Here is a 21,036-nt window from a genome sequence, read left to right as displayed (position 1 = left end):
ACAGAACTTCACTCAAGCTTGCTCTGGATCCCTATAAGGATTCTGTTAATCACCTAAAAATATATATGAACGTAATTGTGATTAACCAAACAGAGGTTTTTATTGTATTAACAAAACGTTTCAGCTTCTGCCTTCATCAGCTGCTAACATACAAATGCTGTTACCAAGGTGGCATTATAGAGCTTTGAGGATGGAATGCTCAGAGGGGCTTCATTTGCTATATATATATTCAGTATATCTTAAAGCAGGGTTTTTTTCTCTTTCATTTATATCCAGCCTTTCTTCTATCATGGAACCTAATGTGTATTTGTGGTTCTTAGGCAGTCACCCGTCCAGGCACTGATCAGGCCCCAGGCCTGCTTGACTTCAGCAAGACAGTGGCTGCCTGTGCCTTCATACGAATGGTCAGTAATGATGGGAGCTGTAGTCTAACAGTAGCTGGGGCATACCACATTGGCTGCCCCTGCCTAAGGATTAATTAGTGATCTGGTGTGCCTTTGTTTAAGAACCAAAGTGCTGTGTTTCATTAGGCTACAAAATCCACCATTCTTTGCCAGAATCCTAGCAAGTGCTAATGGTAACCAGTCCACTGGAAGTGTGCCAGTGAACTATGGTCTTTGCCCATCTCTAGTCTGCAAATAATGCCAGCAAAATAGCCCTTTGAACCTTTTGGTGGGCGTGCTGTAGGCCTAGCACCTGAATTTAGCAAAAGATTAAATGGATGAGAGAATATCTGTATGATTTCTCAATGAATATTTTCCCAGATTCTATGCAAGACCTGTCACAGGCTTGAGGGGTCCCTGAACGTGTGGGCCTGTGTTGGCTCTCCATGGAGGAAATGTTTATCAGACAGCGGTGGCACTGCTCTGACCAAGGCAGGGTGGCTTCTATTTTAATTGCCTACAGTGCCCTGCCCAGTGCTATAGTGAACATTTTAGTACAGTCTACCCCTACAGAGTGCCCTACAGATGTTGGAGAGTGCAAATCCCATCAGCCTAAATGTTCCCCAAGAAGAGGGATCGATTGTTAAACCACTCTGGGAACTGTAGCTCTGTGAGGGGAAAAGGGTCTCCTAACAACTGTAGGCACCCTTAACAAACTACAGTTCCCAGTGTGGTTTTTTTGGGGGGGGAGCCATGGCTGTTGAAAGTGGTATGATATTGCTTTAAATGTGTAGTGCAGATGGGACCAGTGTCCCGTGCTTGCAGAGGTGTGTGTGCACCTGTTCTCATGCATCACTGAGCATCAGGTGAGATGGGGCCAGGGAATGTGTCAAGGCTAGAAAGCAAATTGGGGGCCTTCCTCCCCTCCCCAGGGCCATGACACTTGGCTTCAACATCCTAGTCCATCATCCACTCGAGATCCTGTCAGTGAAAATGGTTGAAATACTTGAGTGAACAAATCAACAGGAAACATCTCATGAAACCATTTCAACAAAGATTGCTACAAAATCATGACGAAGAGGAAGAAGGGGGGGAAGTACAATGTTGGGAGTGTGCTCTTGAGTTCATCTCAAAGGTACGTTAAGAGAAAGGGAAGAGCTGTGAGGGCCAAACAATTAGCGAAGTGAATGCAGACAGGTCAGCTTAATGAGAACCTAGGATCTACTTTGAATTTCCCCTTCTACGTGTATTTCACATTCATGCAGTGTTGTGCCATCTTCTGAAAACTTGGCCTGGCATTTTCCAACAAGGAAGAGCTGCATTCTGTGGATCTTGAACAAGGTGACTTACAAAGCGGCTTAAGTCCAGGGCTTTGGTTAAACTAATTTACTCAACTGGCTTTGTTCCAAGCACTCTGACTTAATTGGTTTGCAGCTGAAGCTGCTGGAAACCAGGGCTACAAAACCAGTGTTGCCTGGGAATGCTGTCATTTGGGTCTAGTGTTTATGTTGTGTGTCCTCTTCCTCATCAGACTCCTACATTTTATATGCTCCTAAGAATCTTGGCACAGTGATAGAATTACTTATTTATTATAGATTTATATCCTGCCCTTCCAGTAGGAGCCCAGGGCGGCATGCCATGCTTCTAAATGGCCATGCTTCATCCATTGCATCATGCATGGTCTCTTACAGTGATGTGCCATCAATTAGAAACAACAATTGTCATTGATTCCCTTACTCCAGGGTTGTTTTAGCGGGTAATCCAGTTATAAGGTGGGGTGATGTTATGGGAGGGGAAAAATGACATCTGCACAACCATGAATGAACAGCAAGACTAAAAGCTTTAGTTGCTAATGGAGCCTCAGACCAATAATTAGAGTGAAAGAGTGTGTCCCACAATAGTAATATAAGATTACTGAGGATTGGGGGAGGTAGAGTAGCCGGTGGTGGATTTTTACAATATAGATCCCATGGGCTGGAGAGAAGGGCCATAGCCTAGTCGTACAGCACATGTTTTGAATATTAGGCAGGCGCCATCTCTGCTATCTTTTCGGCGCCTTTTGAAGACTTTTCTTTTTCAACAAGCCTTTTAAGTTGAGAGCTATCCCAGTCTGTGTCAGAATTGCTTAATATGTTTTTTAATAATGTTTTTAACCCTTTTTAAAAGTTTTTTAAATGTTTTAATGCTGTTTTGTCTTAATGTGTTTTAAGATTTGTTTTTACGATGTTTTAAAGTGTTTTTAGTGCCTTGTTTGCCGCCCTGGGCTCCAGCTGGGAGGAAGGGCGGGATACAAATTAAATAAATAAATAAAAACAAAGATCCCAGGTTCAAACCCTGGTGTTTTCAGGTAGGGTTAGGAAGGACTTCTGCCTGAAAACCTGAAGAGCTGCTGCAAGTCAGTGTAGACGTTACTGAGCTAGATGAACCAATGGTCTGACTTTGCATAAGGCAGCTTTCTATATTCCTAAGGAAAGATCAGCTATAAATGCTTATAGCTGAGCACTTTGTTCTGGCTTTGAAAGCCTGATTCCCCCTCTATCTTTTCCCTCTACTCCCCTTCCATTTAGTTTGTAAGCCAGAAGGCAGGGCCAGTCTCTCTTTTAATATAAACTCCTTTGGGAGACAATAGGTGCCTGAAAGCAAGATAAAAATGCAGCAAGTCAGTAAATAAATAGCAGATCATTTTCTCATGTAAGTGAAACTGCTATCTAATTCTTCCCAAAAAGCCCAATCTTGGCACATTGGTTCTGGATTCCACTCTTTTCTTGCTCTGCCTTAGGAGTATAGAACGCTGTCTTATACTGAACATTGGTCCATCTAGGTCAGTATTGTCCATATGGACTAGCAGCAACTCTCTGGGATTTTAGTCTAGAGTCTTTCCTAGACCTACCTGGAAACACCAGGGATTGAGCCAGGGACCTTCTGCACGCAAAACAGGTGCTCTATCACTGAGCTGTGCCCTTTCCCCTTTGTGCTGTTCCTATCTCTAGGAACACACATCTTTCAATAAAATGGTTCTTTTCATGAGATGGGCATTCCAGTCAACTTTTGCCATAGGATACCTATGTGGTTGATTGATTGACTGAATGGTTGAAGTTTGATTTGGACCTTCTGGCAAACAAGTCAATTAGGAGAAGAGTCCGGAGGCTAGAAGGTGGCAGTGGCAGCAGCTTAGAAATGGTGCCAGCACATAGGGATGGGAGAGAAATTCATTGTCTTCTGCCTAATTCACACCAAAAAGTGAAGCAAAACACAGCTGTCCTTAGAAATGCATATTTCTCCAAATTTTGTGATGCAGTTCTCCAACGTAAAAGTGTGCCCCCAAAATGCATATATTAGTGAAAACAGTGTACAAAAGTGCATTGTACTAGGGGAAATTGCCTGTGGAATATTAAGCAAAAGTGCACATAAAAATGCATTTGTTACGAGAAATGCACACAAAAATACATGCAAGTTTTCACAAAGATTTCTTTAAAAAAGAAAAATACACAAATTGATGGGGGAAATGGGCGTAAACCAAACCTATGGTTGGAAAAACGAGAAAATGAAGCAACCAAAATTGACAGATTGATTCATCCATCCCCATCTGTGCAGAACCTGGCATATCACGGGAGAAAAGAGGTGTATAAATACACACAACATGGAGAAAAGAGACAGAGGAAAGTTTCCTCATAAAACTAGAACTCAGGGGCATCTAATGACGCAGAGTGGTAAGCGGCGGTAACGCAGCCGAAGCTCTGCTCACGGCCAGAGTTCGATTCCAACGGAAGGAGGAAGTCGAATCTCCGGTCAAAGGGGTCGAGGTCCACTCAGCCTTCCATCCATCCGTGGTCGGTAAAATGAGTACCCGGCATATGCTGGGGGGTAAAGAAAGGCCAGGGAAGGAACTGGTAATCCCACCCCATATATATGGTCTGCCTTGTAAACGTCGCAAGATGTCACCCTAAGAGTCGGAAATGACTCGCACTATAAGTGCAGGGACACCTTTACCTTTAATGAAGCTGAATGTTGGAAGATTCAGGACAAACAAAAGAAAGTACTCCACACATCCCATAGTTAAACGAAGGAATTTGCTCCCACAAGAGGCAGTGACTGCTGCCAACTTGGATGGCGTTAAATGTGGATTTGACAAATGCATGGATGATAAACCTATCAATGGCTACTGGTCATGACTCGTGATGGCTGTGTACTAATCAAACATGAGCGGGGAGAGTGCTGTTGCACTCAGGTTCTCCATGCAGCCTTCCCATAGGTGTCTAGTTGGCCACTGTGAGAACAGGATGCTGGACTAGATCAGCCTTTGGCCTGATCTAGCTGGTTTCTTTCTATGTTCTCATGGGAGCCCGAGTACCCCAGCAGGGCCTACCTTGGGTCCATGACCCGGCTTCCTTTCTTTTAAAATGTTTTTAAATGGCATCATTTGACAGCCAAGCAGCTCCCAAAGCATGGTCTGAAGGCACATATTGCCACCAATTTGTGGAAGCTAAGCAGGCCTGGATCTGGTCAGTGCCTGGATCGGAGACCTCGCTGGTAACCCATCTACCTGTAGAACTCCATGGTGCAAGAAAGGTGGGATGTGAATGTACTCAATACATCATCATAATAAATAACCTGCTCCCATTGATTAAATGTTGCAGCCCTTTTCGTAATTCCTTCAAAACTGGGATTAAATGCATGGCACAGGCTATCTTGAGGTGTGATATTTCTTCCAGAACAAAGTGGGGGACCGAGATCAAATCCTGCAGGTTGTTGTGTTAGATCGGGGTGGGGAACCCTATTCTGCCTGAGGGCTGCTTTCGCTTCTGAGCAACCTTCCCCTGGGGGGGGAGGGGCATGCCAGTGCTGAAGCAAAAACAGGCAGAGAAATAACTGAATGTTACCTTTGTACAGTAGGCTAGTTTCTTCGTGCACATGTACCCTCTCTGTCCAAACAAGCAAGAGGCACCATCTGTGTTCAACGGGACATTCCAATCAAGCAAAAAACCCTCAATGAAAGGTGTGAAGCAGGGCTGAGAGGGGATGTGACTTGGGAGGGTGTGTAGCCTGAGTAGAACCATGAGGGCCATTTAGAAAGGCCTGGAGGGCCTGAGGTTCCCCATCTCTGTGTTAGATGAAGCTAGGGGATGGTCAAGAATGTCAATTCAGTTCGCATATCACACCGAATCTATCACATTTGTGCTTTTTGAGAACAGAAACAAAGCCATCCCTCGAAATTCACACTTACTCGGATTTTATGATGCCGTTTGCCAGCCAACCAATATTTACAAAAATGCACATTATTAAAGGAACGTGTGCACAAAATGAATATCTGAGTGAAAATAACATGAAAAAATGCTTTATATGATAAGTATGGCTTGGCAAAAATGTGCAATCAAAACTGCCTACAAAAATGTGTTTATAAGGAGAATTTTGCACTAAAATGGAGGATTTTTTTTAAAAAAATCCACAAATTACTGCAGAAATGTGGAGAACTGAATTTAAGACTGGAAAAATGAGAAACTGAGAGAACATAAATTGATAGTTCTTTCTATCCCTAGATGAAGAAGCAAAGCCCGTTTTGGAAATCCTTGTAAAAAAATAGATGTGACCTACTACCAGCAGGTGGAGCTAGAACCTTGAGAATGCTGGTTTCTTCTTATTTTAAAGCATTAGGATCCAGAAGATCATCAGGCCCAGGTCAAGATTTTTCTTGGGGGCGGGGAAGGAGAGCCTGGCCAGACTACACCTGTGCCCCTTCAGTTTTGAATCCCCCCTCCCAGTGCCTGCCACTACTCTGGTGCCTGGCTGTGGTGCTGCTGCAGCCACGGGCTTCAGCCTCCCCTCACATGGTGGCAGCATTATAATGGGCTGGGGAGCCAAGTGGTCACTTAGATCTTGGCTCCGTTATAGCCCTGCCCTCAGGTAAGCCCACAGATGTAAGCATGAAGGGGAGGCTTGCGGCAGCTGTAGCAGCGCAGCCACTAGGGGTCAAGTGGCAGCTGGCGCTTGGGAGGGCAGGCAAGGCATTATCCATGGTGGGCCCTGCTGGGGTGCATGCGCCCCAGCAAATGCCTCTGTGTGCCAGGTGCTGGAGCGCATGCAATGCAGCTTCTCAGTCCTTATACACCTAACCTTCAAGCTGTTAAAATACGATCAATGTTTGTTTCAAATCATTTGGGTCAAAAAACAAGGCCTTTTGTATTGAGGTTTTATTGCTATTATTATTATTTTAAAATGCTTCCTTGTTTCCAAATTCTACTCTAAAGCTACTTGCAACTGTTAGTTTAGGGCCAGGGGCAGGGGGATGTAGCTGGAGAGAACAAAGAGGAGATATGATAGCGGTTTATCCAATGATGCATGGTGTGTGGATATAGAGCTGTTTTTCTCCAACTCTCATTCCAGATCTCAGGGTCATCAGTGACATGGACTATTTATTTTTTATTTATTTGTTTCATTTTTAAACCGCCCATAGCAAATAGGACAGGACAGACAGAAGAAAGGGCTTCTTCCCACAGTGTGTAATTAGTTTGTTTGCTATCACAAGCTTTGGTGATGGCCAGTAGCTTAGGTGGCTTTAAAGGGGAGGTTGCAAAAGTTCCTAGAGGATGGGTCTAGTAAGGGCTCATGAAACCGCTAGGTTCGGGGCAGTATACCTCTAAATATACCAGTGGCTTGGGGAGCAACGGCAAAGGCATAGTTCTGTCCCTTGTGACCTGCCTGTGGGTTTCCCAGAGGCATCCGGTTGGCTACTGTGGGAAACAGGATGCTGGACTAGATTCCTGGGCTAAGGATGTGCTCAGAGGCACCCTGTTCATTCGCTCATAATGTCGGATTGCCCAACAAGGCCATTGTTTTGCACCTGACTCTGGCTGGTGGGGGTTCTAGTAAAAAGCAAACAAAAACAGACAGACTAACAAGTAGATCCTGCAAGCCTGATGTCTGCTGGTCCCTGGTCTAGAGCGTTTGTGCCAAAGTTTGTACCTTTTCATTGAGGTACAAGATTTTGGTTGAGAAACCAGAAAATGGTGCATGAAGCAGTTGTTAGATGCACAGGAATAGACCCAGGGCACTTTTTTAAAAAAAATTTCTGGGCACTTCTAATACTTTGTTCAATTACTACTGTACACTGTGATGGTTGAATAGTGTTTTTAAAATGAAGTTGCTCTGCATTTTAGTGTTTTGAATAATGTGACTCTCCTCCCTGGGGCTTTATTGCTGGTTTAGAGTTATTTTATGCTGCGCCAAGATTATTTTATGCTCATTTTTACAAGGTTGGTCTAGTTTTTAGTTGATTGTTTTATTTTTATTGATTTTTTTTAACTGCTAAGCACCCAAGTTCACAATTTGGTTAATTGGACAGTATCTAAATATCAAGCAAAGAAATGGTTCTTCTTTTCCAGGTACAAACCCTGTATTCTGTTTAAGTGTTCCTTTGTACAGCAGAGCAATGTCTACACTCTGTCCTCCATCCAGGGGAGCAAGAGGCATGATGAGAGTTCAAGGGCACCTGTCAGCCAGGTACAACCGCTCAAGGAGGGTGCAAAGGTGGGCTGGTGACAGATGTGACACTCTCCCGGGGGGAGAGTGGCCTGTGGCCTGGGAAGAGTCCAAGGGGCAGGCAGAGAGGCAGAGGGGTCACATTTGGTCCTGGTGCCTGAGCTTCCCAGCCCCTGCCTTAAGTGTTAAAGCCATGATGTTGTGGACTGTGCCCAAGATGCCTGCCGCTTTACATGCTTTCTTACCCCTGCTCCACTTTTTTTTATTATCATCATTACAAGCATGTATTTTACTAATTTTCTGATTTAGCCTGTGAAATTGGAAAGAGGGAAATGATCCAACCGCATACATCTGGCATGTGTAAAGTAACAGCGGGCACTTGAAAGCCTTGTTTACTCCAAAACCGACCAAAGAGAAACGCCAGCGGTTGCTGTCAAAACGCCCAACCAATATTCTGCCATCGCATCAGAGAGGAGGGTTGGCTCTTTTTCATAACTTGTTATGCAATCTATGCGATGGGGCCCTCGGCTGCTTCTATGGGAATATTTCCCTTACATAACATGGCATGAAGCCTTTCCTTTGTTGGCTCACCAAGATCTTTCTTAAGACGAAAATTCCCTCCTAGAAACACACATACACACACACACACACACACTTGAACAATGATACTATCAAGAGGCAAATAAATACTCTTCTGCCTTTGGAACTGTTGTTACTGTAACATGGTTCTGTCATTTTCATTTAAATTGTTTCATTAAAGCCCTTTGCTGAGTTCAGTGGCAGAGTGTGTGATTTTCATATATGAAACGCTTCCCAGAGAGCAAAGCTCTACCATCAGGCAAGTGCCTCAAACAGCAGATGCTGAGGGGTGGGGAGTAGACAGAGCTTTATGTCTCACATGGCTTGACTTACGCCCCCTAAGCTAGTCTGCTGCCCTCCGGTGCAGTGAACAAACACCACTTGGCCTATAGGGAGTTTCCTACATTTCTAAGTTTGCAGGATGACATTATCAACATTATCAATTTTGCTTCAGACCTATAGCTTGGATTGTCTGAGGTCTAATTTGAAATGCACCTGTCAGTGGCTAGGATGCCCAAACAAGAGATAAAAACTAATTAAGGTCTGGTAGAGTTTAACGCTATCCTTTTGCTTAACTTCACCACACTGGGAAGTTTAAATGCAGCAGGAACTGGTGATCGAGGCAACAGCCAGGCCTTTTTACCCATGGCTATCTGTGGTATCACACAAGCTATCTACAGTGGGCTGGTTCACATGTAACACCAAGCCATGGTTTGGCATGAGCTAGCAAAGCCTCAGGCTTGCACGTTCTCCCCTCTCCTCTGCTCTCCTTCTCCCATGCAGCTGGGAAAAAGACTTTGCTAGTGCTTTGTTTCACTTTCAAAGAATCCTGCAACTATGAAACAGATCCTGTGATTTAAAAAAAAACTGGTCAGTTTTTAGACAATATTTCATTAACTAAGAAACGTTTGTTTTAAACCACAATGTCCAAGGTTCAATTCCCAGCATCTCCAGCTAGGTCTGGAGAAATCCCCGTCTGAAACCCTTGAGAGCTGCAGCCAGTCAGTTTAGACCAGTGGCAGCCAACATGATCCCTCTTGATGTTGCTGGACTGCAGTTCCCATCATCCCTGGCCATTGGCCCCCATGCTGCCTGGGTTGATAGGAGTTATAGTCCATAATATCTGGGCGCAGGGCCGGTTCTAAAGGGTGGCCAGGTTGGACACTGGCCCAAGGGCCCCAGAGCTACAGGAGCCCCCTCCGCTCCCCTTCCGTGATCCGCGCCCCCCACGCCCCCCACTTACCTGTCAGCCGGCTTTTTAGCATTGCCTTTAATGAAGATGGCGGCTGCAGCTCCCCTAAGGTACTGAAGCCGCTACCACCATCTTAGTTGATGGCAGAGATGTGCGCGTGTAGCACGCACATGTGCCATCAACAAAGATGGCGGCGGAGGCTTTATTCCCCTTAGGGAAACCGTGGCCACCATCTTCATTAAGGGCAATGGTAAAGACTAGACAGGTGGAGGCGTGTGTGGGGGCCACGCATACTCGCACGCATACACACCCACACACTCACCGGGGGGCCAGGGCAAGCTGATGCCCAAGGGCCCCCGCATGCCTAGAGCCGGCCCTGTCTGGGGGCCATCATGTTGGATACCCCAGGTGTAGACAATACCGAGCTAGACAGATCAGTCTGGTGCTCCTTCTGGTGTGTCCACACAACATCAACTTCCCTGCTGCCTCGCCCCTCCAGGTAAGCCGCAGCAATGCCGGTGTTGGGAGACCCGTTGTGTTCCATCACCTCTCCCTGCCAGGTGTTCCTGTATGTATTCCTGGCTCATTAGTGGCACTGCAGAACATCAGTGGAGAGATGGTCTCATCTCTCACAGCCCTCAGTGACTCTGGCGGTTGCCCCCACAATCTAGGGAGGGTCAGTGAATCTGAGAACCTGAGGTTTAGATGCAAGGCATTCTTAACAAGGTTAAAAGTTGGTTGTCCAAGCAGATTATCTGCTTATCGGTGGTAAGATGCATGATTTTATATTTCAAATATTGCTTAAGAGAAAATCAAATAAGCTTCAGAAATAGCCCTAGCTGGGGCCAGATAGACAGCTCTGTTATTGCATTACTTAGAAGCTAATGTATTATGAACCAATGCCAAGATATTCCTGCGTAGCACAGAAGAAAGTAAAATGGAAATTTCTATTTCTGGGATCTGCTTTGTTGCAGGCCATGTAATCATGGGAAATGTCAAGATAACAAAGAGTGCATAGATAACCCAGTTAATTAGGAATAGTTTTTTAAATGGTTAGATTCTGAATTTTGCCTTTATCAGATGAATTAAACAACAACACAGAGGTCAACTGATGAAGGCAAAGTCTTTTGCAAATGAACTTGCAGAATGCTGGATAGAGCTATTGTGTTTTTGCTTTGGCAGCCAATCCCAAAAAATTATCTTCTTGCTAATTTGTTTTGCAACCACAAGATGACAGGTTTGCAGACTAACAAGAGGAAACTAGCTGAGAGGGCTTGAAACCAAAAGCATGAACGATAGGACTAGGGATGGAGGAAAAAATAATTTTTGTTTGCATTTTAATGAGAAATGATGTAATTCATACTTCTCAAACTAATATGAAAACCAAAGCACAGCTACCCTTTGAAATGAGCACTTATCCGAATTTAGCAGTGCAGTTCGTCAACCAAACAATAAGTGCAAAATGCATATATTAGGAGAAAATGTGTATACAAACACATTTATTATTGAAAAACAACATACAAAAATTCATTATATTAGGGAAATAGCTTTCAATACTGTGTCTATTAGTAAAATAACACTATTACTAAAATTAAGCACTAAAATGCTGGTGAGTATTTTTAAAAAACAGATTCACAAATTGCTGTGGAAATGTGTGTGTGTGTACGGCCTTCAAGTCGATTCCGACTCATGGCAACCCTGTGAATAGGGTTTTCATGAGGCTGAGAGGCAGTGACTGGCCCAAGGTCACCCAGTGAGCTTCATGGCTGTGTGGGGATTCGAACCCTGGTCTCCCAGGTCATAGTCCAACACCTTAACCCAGCCTTTCCCAACCAGTGTGCCTCCAGATGTTGTTGGACCACAATTCCCATCTTTCCTGACCATTGGCAATGCTTGCTGAGGCTGATGGGAGTTGTGGTGCAACAACATCTGGAGGCACACTGGTTGGGAAAGGTTGCCTTAACCACTACACCACACTGGAAATGTAGAGAACTGAATTTAAGATTGGAAAACTGAGAAACTGAGAAAACCAAAATGAACAGATCCTTCCATCTCTACCAATAGGCTAGTTATGGTAATAGCAGCAAACAATTAGCAAGTGCCAATTAGCAAGTGACTATTCCGTGAGTCATCTGAATGGAGTTTGCAGACCACCAATGGTCCACAGACCACCAGTACTGTAGTAGCAAATTCAGAAGTGCAGGGTCCTTTCATGATAGTCACAGCCACACCTCCCCCCTCCCCATTTTTTTGCTGCTGGTTTGAGAATGAGATCCTTGTTAATGACTTCTCCCACAACATCCCTAGGAGCCCAATCAGCATGAGAGTGTTAGCTACTGAAAAGACTCTTCTCAGTGGCTGACTCCTTTCCTTTCCTTCTGATTGGCTCTAATCAGCGGAAAAGGACAAGGAAACACGTTAGAAGACACTGCTCAGTGGCTAAAAACCCCCTTTCATGCTGATTGGCTTGTAGGATGCTGGATACATAGGGACCCTGCTCCCCCAAAAGTAAGGGGTCTAAGACCCCCCTGAGACCCTGGATGTCTACACCTCTGCAGACCACAGTTTCTATAGGCCATAGAAGTGAGTAAAGTTCACATCCATATCATATAAGCGTAAGAATTAAGAACACACACACTGCAGGTGGATCTACAAGGCCTAGGGAAAGCCATCACAGTCTTACCCAGGCAACATCCAAAGAACAGACCAAGACCCCATCTGCATTATACATTTAAAGCAGTATCATACCACTTCAAACAGTTATAGGTTCCTCACAGAATCCTGGGAACTGTAGTTTGTTACAGGTGCTGAGAGTTGGTAGGAGACCCTCGTTCCCTCACAGAGCTACAATTTCAAGTTTCCTGGGATGAGGGATTGATCATTAAACCACCCGGAGAATTGCAACTCTGTGAGAGGAACAGGGGTCTTCTAACAATTCTCAGCACCCATAACAAACTAGTTGCCAGCATTTTTTGGGGGAAGTCATGACTGTTTAAAGTTGTATAATACTGCTTTAAATGTATAATGCACATGCGGCTTAAGATTCTGGTAAGCTACTAATAAGTACACACAATCCTGATTTGGTTGCAGAATTAGCAACTGCTCATTAGTACAATGGTGAATAGAATTGTTATTTTTATTTACATTTCACATTTAATATCATGAAGATTTGTTTTATTCTTTTTCTTTTTTTGCTTTTATGTCAGATATTTTGGAGAAATTTCTGGATACATAAGGATACAGTATTTTAAACGTTTCTTTGGGTTGGGTTGGGGGGCAATTGTTGGTTTGTTTTAGAAGATTTATAATCCGCCTTTTGGTGCAATGATTCCCAAGGCTGAGAACAAGAACGAAAACCAGAAAATATGATAAGAACATAAGAACATAAGAACAGCCTGCTGGATCAGGCCAGTGGCCCATCTAGTCCAGCATCCTGTTCTCTCAGTGGCCAACCAGGTGCCTGGGGGAAGCCCGCAAGCAGGACCCGAGTGCAAGAACACTCTCCCCTCCTGAGGCTTCCGGCAACTGGTTTTCAGAAGCATGCTGCCTCTGACTAGGGTGGCAGAGCACAGCCATCATGGCTAGTAGCCATTGATAGCCCTGTCGTCCATGAATTTGTCTAATCTTCTTTTAAAGCCATCCAAGCTGGTGGCCGTTACTGCATCTTGTGGGAGCAAATTCCATAGTTTAACTATGCGCTGAGTAAAGAAGTACTTCCTTTTGTCTGTCCTGAATCTTCCAACATTCAGCTTCTTTGAATGTCCACGAGTTCTAGTATTATGAGAGAGGGAGAAGAACTTTTCTCTATCCACTTTCTCAATGCCATGCATAATTTTATACACTTCTATCATGTCTCCTCTGACCCGCCTTTTCTCTAAACTAAAAAGCCCCAAATGCTGCAACCTTTCCTCGTAAGGGAGTCGCTCCATCCCCTTGATCATTCTGGTTGCCCTCTTCTGAACCTTTTCCAACTCTATAATATCCTTTTTGAGATGAGGCGACCAGAACTGTACACAGTATTCCAAATGCGGCCGCACCATAGATTTATACAACGGCATTATGATATCGGCTGTTTTATTTTCAATACCTTTCCTAATTATTGCTAGCATGGAATTTGCCTTTTTCACAGCTGCCGCACACTGGGTCGACATTTTCATCGTGCTGTCCACTACAACCCCGAGGTCTCTCTCCTGGTCGGTCACCGCCAGTTCAGACCCCATGAGCGTATATGTGAAATTCAGATTTTTTGCTCCAATATGCATAATTTTACACTTGTTTATATTGAATTGCATTTGCCATTTTTCCGCCCATTCACTCAGTTTGGAGAGGTCTTTTTGGAGTTCTTCGCAATCCCTTTTTGTTTTAACAACCCTGAACAATTTAGTGTCATCAGCAAACTTGGCCACTTCACTGCTCACTCCTAATTCTAGGTCATTAATGAACAAGTTGAAAAGTACAGGTCCCAATACCGATCCTTGAGGGACTCCACTTTCTACAGCCCTCCATTGGGAGAACTGTCCGTTTATTCCTACTCTCTGCTTTCTGCTTCTTAACCAATTCCTTATCCACAAGAGGACCTCTCCTCTTATTCCATTACTGCTAAGCTTCCTCAGAAGCCTTTGGTGAGGTACCTTGTCAAACGCTTTTTGAAAGTCTAAGTACACTATGTCCACTGGATCACCTCTATCTATATGCTTGTTGACACTCTCAAAGAATTCTAATAGGTTACTGAGACAGGACTTTCCCGTGCAGAAGCCATGCTGGCTCTGCTTTAGCAAGGCTTGTTCTTCTATGTGCTTAGTTAATCTAGCTTTAATAATACTTTCTACCAGTTTTCCAGGGACAGAAGTTAAGCTAACTGGCCTGTAATTTCCGGGATCCCCTCTGGATCCCTTTTTGAAGATTGGCGTTACATTTGCCACTTTCCAGTCCTCAGGCACGGAGGAGGACCCAAGGGACAAGTTACATATTTTAGTTAGCAGATCAGCAATTTCACCTTTGAGTTCTTTGAGAACTCTCGGGTGGATGCCATCCGGGCCCAGTGATTTGTCAGTTTTTATATTGTCCATTAAGCTTAGAACTTCCTCTCTCGTTACCACTATTTGTCTTAGTTCCTCAGAATCCCTTCCTGCAAATGTTAGTTCAGGTTCAGGGATCTGCCCTATATCTTCCACAGTGAAGACAGATGCAAAGAATTCATTTAGCTTCTCTGCAATCTCCTTATCGTTCTTTAGTACACCTTTGACTCCCTTATCATCCAAGGGTCCAATTGTCTCCTTAGATGGTCTCCTGCTTTGAATGTATTTATAGAATTTGTTGTTGTTGGTTTTTATGTTCTTAGCAATGTGCTCCTCAAATTCTTTTTTAGCATCCCTTATTGTCTTCTTGCATTTCTTTTGCCAGAGTTTGTGTTCTTTTTTATTTTCTTCATTCGGACAAGACTTCCATTTTCTGAAGGAAGACTTTTTGCCTCTAAGAGCTTCCTTGACTTTGCTCGTTAACCATGCTGGCATCTTCTTGGCCCTGGCGGTACCTTTTCTGATCTGCGGTATGCACTCCAGTTGAGCTTCTAATATAGTGTTTTTAAACAACTTCCAAGCATTTTCGAGTGATGTGACCCTCTGGACTTTGTTTTTCAGCTTTCTTTTTACTAATCCCCTCATTTTTGTGAAGTTTCCTCTTTGGAAGTCAAATGTGACCGTGTTGGATTTTCTTGGCAATTGGCCAGTTACATGTATGTTTAATTTAATAGCACTGTGGTCACTGCTCCCAATCGGTTCAACAACACTTACATCTCACACCAGGTCCCAGTCCCCACTGAGGATTAAGTCCAGGGTTGCCATCCCTCTGGTCGGTTCCATGACCAACTGATCTAGGGAATAGTCATTTAGAATATCTAGAAACTTTGCTTCTTTGTCATGACTGGAACACATATGCAGCCAGTCTATGTCCGGGTAGTTGAAGTCACCCATTACTACCACATTTCCTAGTTTGGATGCTTCCTCAATTTCATATCTCATCTCAAGGTCTCCCTGAGCATTTTGATCAGGGGGACGATAGATCGTTCCCAGTATTAAGTCCCTCCTGGGGCACGGTATCACCACCCACAACGATTCTGTGGAGGAGTCTGCCTCTTTTGGGGTTTCGAGCTTGCTGGATTCAATGCCTTCTTTCACGTATAGAGCGACTCCGCCACCAATACGTCCTGCCCTGTCCTTCCGATATAGTTTATATCCAGGGATAACCGTATCCCACTGGTTTTCTCCATTCCACCAGGTCTCCGTTATGCTCACTATATCAATGCTCTCCTCTAAGACCAAGCACTCCAGTTCTCCCATCTTGGTTCGGAGGCTCCTAGCATTAGCGTACAGGCACTTGTAAGCAGTGTCTCTCTTCAAGTGTCTTTGGCACTTGTGGTTAGGCCTGTGGTAATTTTGCTCTTCTGAATTTATATGCTGCGCCCCTGCTCTCACAATGCCTTCTTCTAGGCCTACCCCTTTTAAAATTTCATCATTTCTTTGGTTTTTATCCCAGGGGGGAGGTTTATTCCGAACCAGATCTTTCTCAGCTCCTGTCGGGTTTCCCCCCTCAGTCAGTTTAAAAGCTGCTCTGCTACCTTTTTAATTTTAAGTGCCAGCAGTCTGGTTCCATTCTGGTTCAAGTGGAGCCCGTCCCTTTTGTACAAGCCCGGCTTGTCCCAAAATGTTCCCCAGTGCCTAACAAATCCAGATCCAGAAAGAGTCAAAGAAACTCATACATGGAAAAGTTTATGTTCTTGTTCATCCTAGTGTTGTATAAAACCTATTAAAAACTAATAAATAAACCAGGTTTATCTACTTTGAATATATTTATATAGAAAAGTGGGACACCAATGTATTGGAAGTAAATAAATAAATAACCTATTCTTCAGCTGATTAAAAACCCAGTGCAATCAAAAAGTTGCATTTAACCACATAAGACCTGTCTTGAAAAAGAATTGAACTTTCAGTGCCTGCTAAAAAACATTTTTGTTCAGGCAAGCCTTTCCAGACATACAGAAGCTGATGTTTGTTTGTAACCTCTTTTGAGCGTATTGTTGATTTTAATTATATTATGTTTTAATATTTTTTAATGCCTCTTTTTAACGTTATCTTTTATTGGCCATTTTAATGTTAGTTTTTGTTTTTTGTTAACCGCTTAGAGGTTCTATTTACAATCAAGCAGTATCCAAGTGTTGCTAAATAAAGAAATGAATGAATAGGCAAGACATTTACAGCTGGTTTGAAAAGCCAAGCTCCCAAGTCTGACTCACTTTAGCGGGCAGCTCATCCCATAGATTAAGAGCCAGTAGAGACAATGCCCACTCAGCCATACCAATCAGCTTGATGGATGGTGTGACCATCAAAAGGATTTTCTATGCTAGATCTCAACGAGGAGGGAGTTGGGTGACCATGTGTCCTACTCACAGAGGGCAGCCCTCTGTCTGAAAGGCTCTCATTCCTCTTTTTAGAAGGGTTCCTCTATTTGAAGGGCTTCAGGCTCAAGTCTGGTTTTAAAGATAGAGAACCCTAAGAAGGGAGTGCAGAGGCCTTGAAGTTGTCCATCTACAGTGACCACCTGGACAGAGACTGACCAGGGACACAGTTCACCTGGTGACAGTTTACCCCTCTATGCTGAGATGTATTGTATTTCTGTTTCCTCTTCCACCTTTATTTCAGGCTTCTGTTTCTCAACAAATGTGGGGCAGATGAGGCAATGAACCTCAGATTTTTCACCTTTCTCCTGCCAGAGCATACCCATCCATCATGGTCATCACTATTTTCTGAACCTTGCTTAGGAGAATAGGATAGGAACAGACTTTGCAACAGGACACCTCACTAACCATGCCAGGAACCATATGTTCCACATGGGCTCATCTCTGTAGTGTACTTAACAGAATGGTTAATTCAGCCCTGTTTCTTAGTGAAAGAAAGAAAGAAAGAAAGAAAGAAAGAAAGAAAGAAAGAAAGAAAGAAAGAAAGAAAGAAAGAAAGAAAGAAAGAAAGAAAGAAAGAAAGAAAGAAAGAAAGAAAGAAAGAAAGAAAGAAAGAAGCAGTACTATTTTAATCACTTAAACAAACAAGTTGAGAGTTGCTTTCCTAAATGTTATCCTGCATAATCTTTCAGTAATAACCTAGGCAAACATTGCTTTTAAGTGGCTGTAATTAATTAAATTAGAATAATACAACCTTCTTTTATTAAAATAAATAAACCAACGTTGATGTTTGGCTAAAGACTGAATTGTCACCCTAATGATTATTATTTTTTGCTTCATTTTATTAATTTACTATCTCAGTAACTGTTGGCTACCCCTGGGAGATGTTTGTTAATCTTTTATGCCATGTAAACATCTGGATCCAATTTAGCCAAGGAACATTTGTGAGTCAAAAGCTGGCATTTTGCCAAGATACTCTCGTAGGTGCCTGGTGAGTAGATTGCTCCATTTGCGTTATTCTTTCAATACAAAATTATTATCAATTTAGCTCTGCTGAGATTTATTTAAGGCATTCTCCTGTCTCCACCTGTCTAAGCATAAAGTGTCTTAGGGAAAACAAGGAAATTAAACTTTTGTCAGAGCTAGGATTCTGTTAGCACAGAATTCGTCAGGTATATATGCAATAATAATTATTTGGTTTTTGAGGGAGAAAAATATCCTTAACAGAGCAAACTAGGGTGTCAGGGAGGAAGCTAAGCTAGACCTCATCCTGACACTTTGTTTTCTATTGCTGTGTACATACAACATTTTATTCTAGAATCAATGGAGACTGAGTTCTCATTTTTTCTACCTAGTCCACACACAATCTTGACCTATTGCTTATATTTTGCCCTGAAAAGCCCTTCTTGACAAACTGGTTTCATTCTGAAAACAAAAGGTCATTCCTGATTGATTCTGCATTACCCTGCTGTGTGTCCAGTTGAAAACAGATGAATGAATGAATGAATCTTTATTTTTACCCCGCCCTTTTTCCAAAACTGGAACTCAGGGTGGCTTACAAATAAAATGTAAGATGTAGGTGTTCCCAGCAATTGGGGGTGTATCGATTCCACACTTACCCAGTGACACTGTGGGTCGGCATACACCGAGATCGCAAGGGGTGGGTTTTCAAACACATATCATATAACCATGCCCACTTGTCTGGACAGCAGGATCAACAATCAATCTAGACTGAAAGCAGCATGTTGAGGAAGAGCATGAACAACTCAGAACCGAGAGAGACTACATGTTTGTGCTACAAATGGGTGGGTACACAGCCTTAATTCAGAAAAAGGTCTTTTGTTTTTGTTTTTTAATGGGAATGCCCCCTTCCACATACAGTGTGATTGCTGGCTGGGTTTCCAACTAGAACTCACATAACTCCTGTTTTCAAACAACTGCATTGGTTGTCAGTTCATTTCCAGGCTCACTTAAAGGTGCTCGCATTAGTGTTTCAAGCCCTACCCAGCCCCAAATATCCAGAAGACTGCCTCCTTCCCTACAGACCCACTTGAATGTTAAGATCGGTAGAGGGGGCTCTCTTGATAGGTCCGCCACCCTTAGAAATGCAAGGGGTGGTGGTAGCCTGGGGGAAGGATTTCTGTGTGGCAGCTCCTAAGCTGTGGAGTTCCCTCCCCACAGAGATCTGTTTGACACCTTCACTGTATCGCTTTCATAGTACGCTGAGTGAAGTTCTGTTTGTTGCTTTCAAAACTGTCTTATACACACACACACACACACACACACATATATATACACACACACATATATGACAGTTTTGAAAGCAACAAACAGAACCCCACTCAAGCTTGCTCTGGATCCCTATAAGGATTCCGTTAATCACCTAAAATATATATATAAACGTAATTGTGATTAACCAAACAGAGGTTTTTATTATATTAACAAAACGTTTCAGCTTCCGCCTTCATCAGCTGCTAACATACAAATGCTGTTACCAAGGTGGCAGTTATAGAGCTTCGAGGAGGGAATGCTCAGAGGGGCTTCATTTGCAGAAGCTAAGTAGTGGTGGTACTGTCCTCCAGGTTCAGGCCATGTGGTGCCAATGTGTCCAGAGAGTATATCCAAAAGTTCTCCCTTTTGGTCAGTGCTGCTGGATCTGCTGGCATCTCTATCACTGTTATGGATTAAGATGCTCTATAGTAAGTTGGCATTTTGTAATCTTCTCTTGTAAAAACATTGCGTACCTTGGGCGGTTGTTGTGCATGATGGAGAACTTGAATGAAGAAGATTGGATCCTCATTGGATGCGAGTTGCTTTGGCATAAAGATAGACAGCTTTGAAAGCAACAAACAGAACTTCACTCAAGCTTGCTCTGGATCCCTTTAAGGATTCCGTTAATCACATAAAAATATATGAACGTAATTGTGATTAACAAAACAGAGGTTTTTATTGTATTAACAAAATGTTTCAGCTTCCGCCTTCATCAGCTGCTAACATACAAATGCTGTATACCCATATATTTAGGACACCCAGTGTGGTGCAGTGATTAAGGTCCTAGACAATGACCTAGGAGGCCAGGGTTCGAATCCCACACAGCCATGAAGCTGACTGGGTGACCTTGGGCCAGCCACTGCCTCTCAGCCTCAGAGGAAGGCAATGGTAAACCCCCTCTGAATACCTCTTACCATGAAAACCCTATTCATAGGGTCGCCATAAGTCGGGATCGATTTGAAGGCAGTCCATACTGTACCGTACTGTAGGACACCCTGTTCATCTCACTGCATATTGTTTTAACTGATCTTAATACTGTCTTTTCACATTGTTGTAACCTGACCTGGGATCCGAGTGAAGGGTGGGTTTGAAATTTTAAATAATCATAATAGGTTGAATCCAACTAAGTCCTACTCAGGGTAGACCCTTTGAAATTAATGAGCATAGATTGGTTATGTCCATTCACTTCAGTGGATCTACTCTGAGCAGGACCAGCGCTGAATACCACCCGATATTACCGCACGATGTGATTTGGCTCCCAACGCAGTTTGGCTAAGATATTCAGTGCATAATTAGTGGTGACATGTGCAAGGCCAGGCCAAGGTATTTTGTTGCTTGAGGTGGAGGACAAGATGAAGCTTTTCCCTCCTCTCCTCTCCCATTCCATGACCAGAAGCTGACCAGGCTGGGAGCTGGATCTGGCAATAAGACTGCATCCTCTATCTCGCCTGAAGGCAGCAGGTTACTTTAGGAGGCATAAGACAGACCTCATGTAGCTCTATCTTAAGCTTGGAAAAGTTACTTTTTTGAACTACAACTCCCATCAGCCCCAGCCAGCATGGCCACTGGATTGGGCTGATGGGAGTTGTAGTTCAAAAAAGTAACTTTTCCAAGCTCTGATAACAATGGCGGAGGGCACTTGGGTGGAATAGCTGGAGTGAAGGGATGGGGGAGACATTCAA

The 21,036-nt window shown here is 43.5% G+C and overlaps 1 long non-coding RNA gene across 1 annotated transcript; it reads left to right on the top strand.

Annotated features, from left to right (window-relative positions):
* The first annotated feature begins 6,119 nt into the window (after positions 1 to 6,119).
* LOC133368954 (uncharacterized) lies at positions 6,120 to 17,491 on the top strand. Its single transcript, XR_009758798.1, has 3 exons — positions 6,120 to 6,284; positions 7,763 to 7,880; positions 17,328 to 17,491. It is a non-coding gene; the product is annotated as an uncharacterized LOC133368954 (long non-coding RNA).
* Positions 17,492 to 21,036: the final 3,545 nt, after the last annotated feature.

The sequence above is a fragment of the Rhineura floridana genome, chromosome 13 (assembly GCF_030035675.1).
Source record: "Rhineura floridana isolate rRhiFlo1 chromosome 13, rRhiFlo1.hap2, whole genome shotgun sequence".
NCBI classification, from domain to species: Eukaryota; Metazoa; Chordata; class Lepidosauria; order Squamata; family Rhineuridae; genus Rhineura; species Rhineura floridana.
Note: the sequence above shows the minus strand (reverse complement) of the source record. Positions and strands in the feature narration are given on the sequence as shown.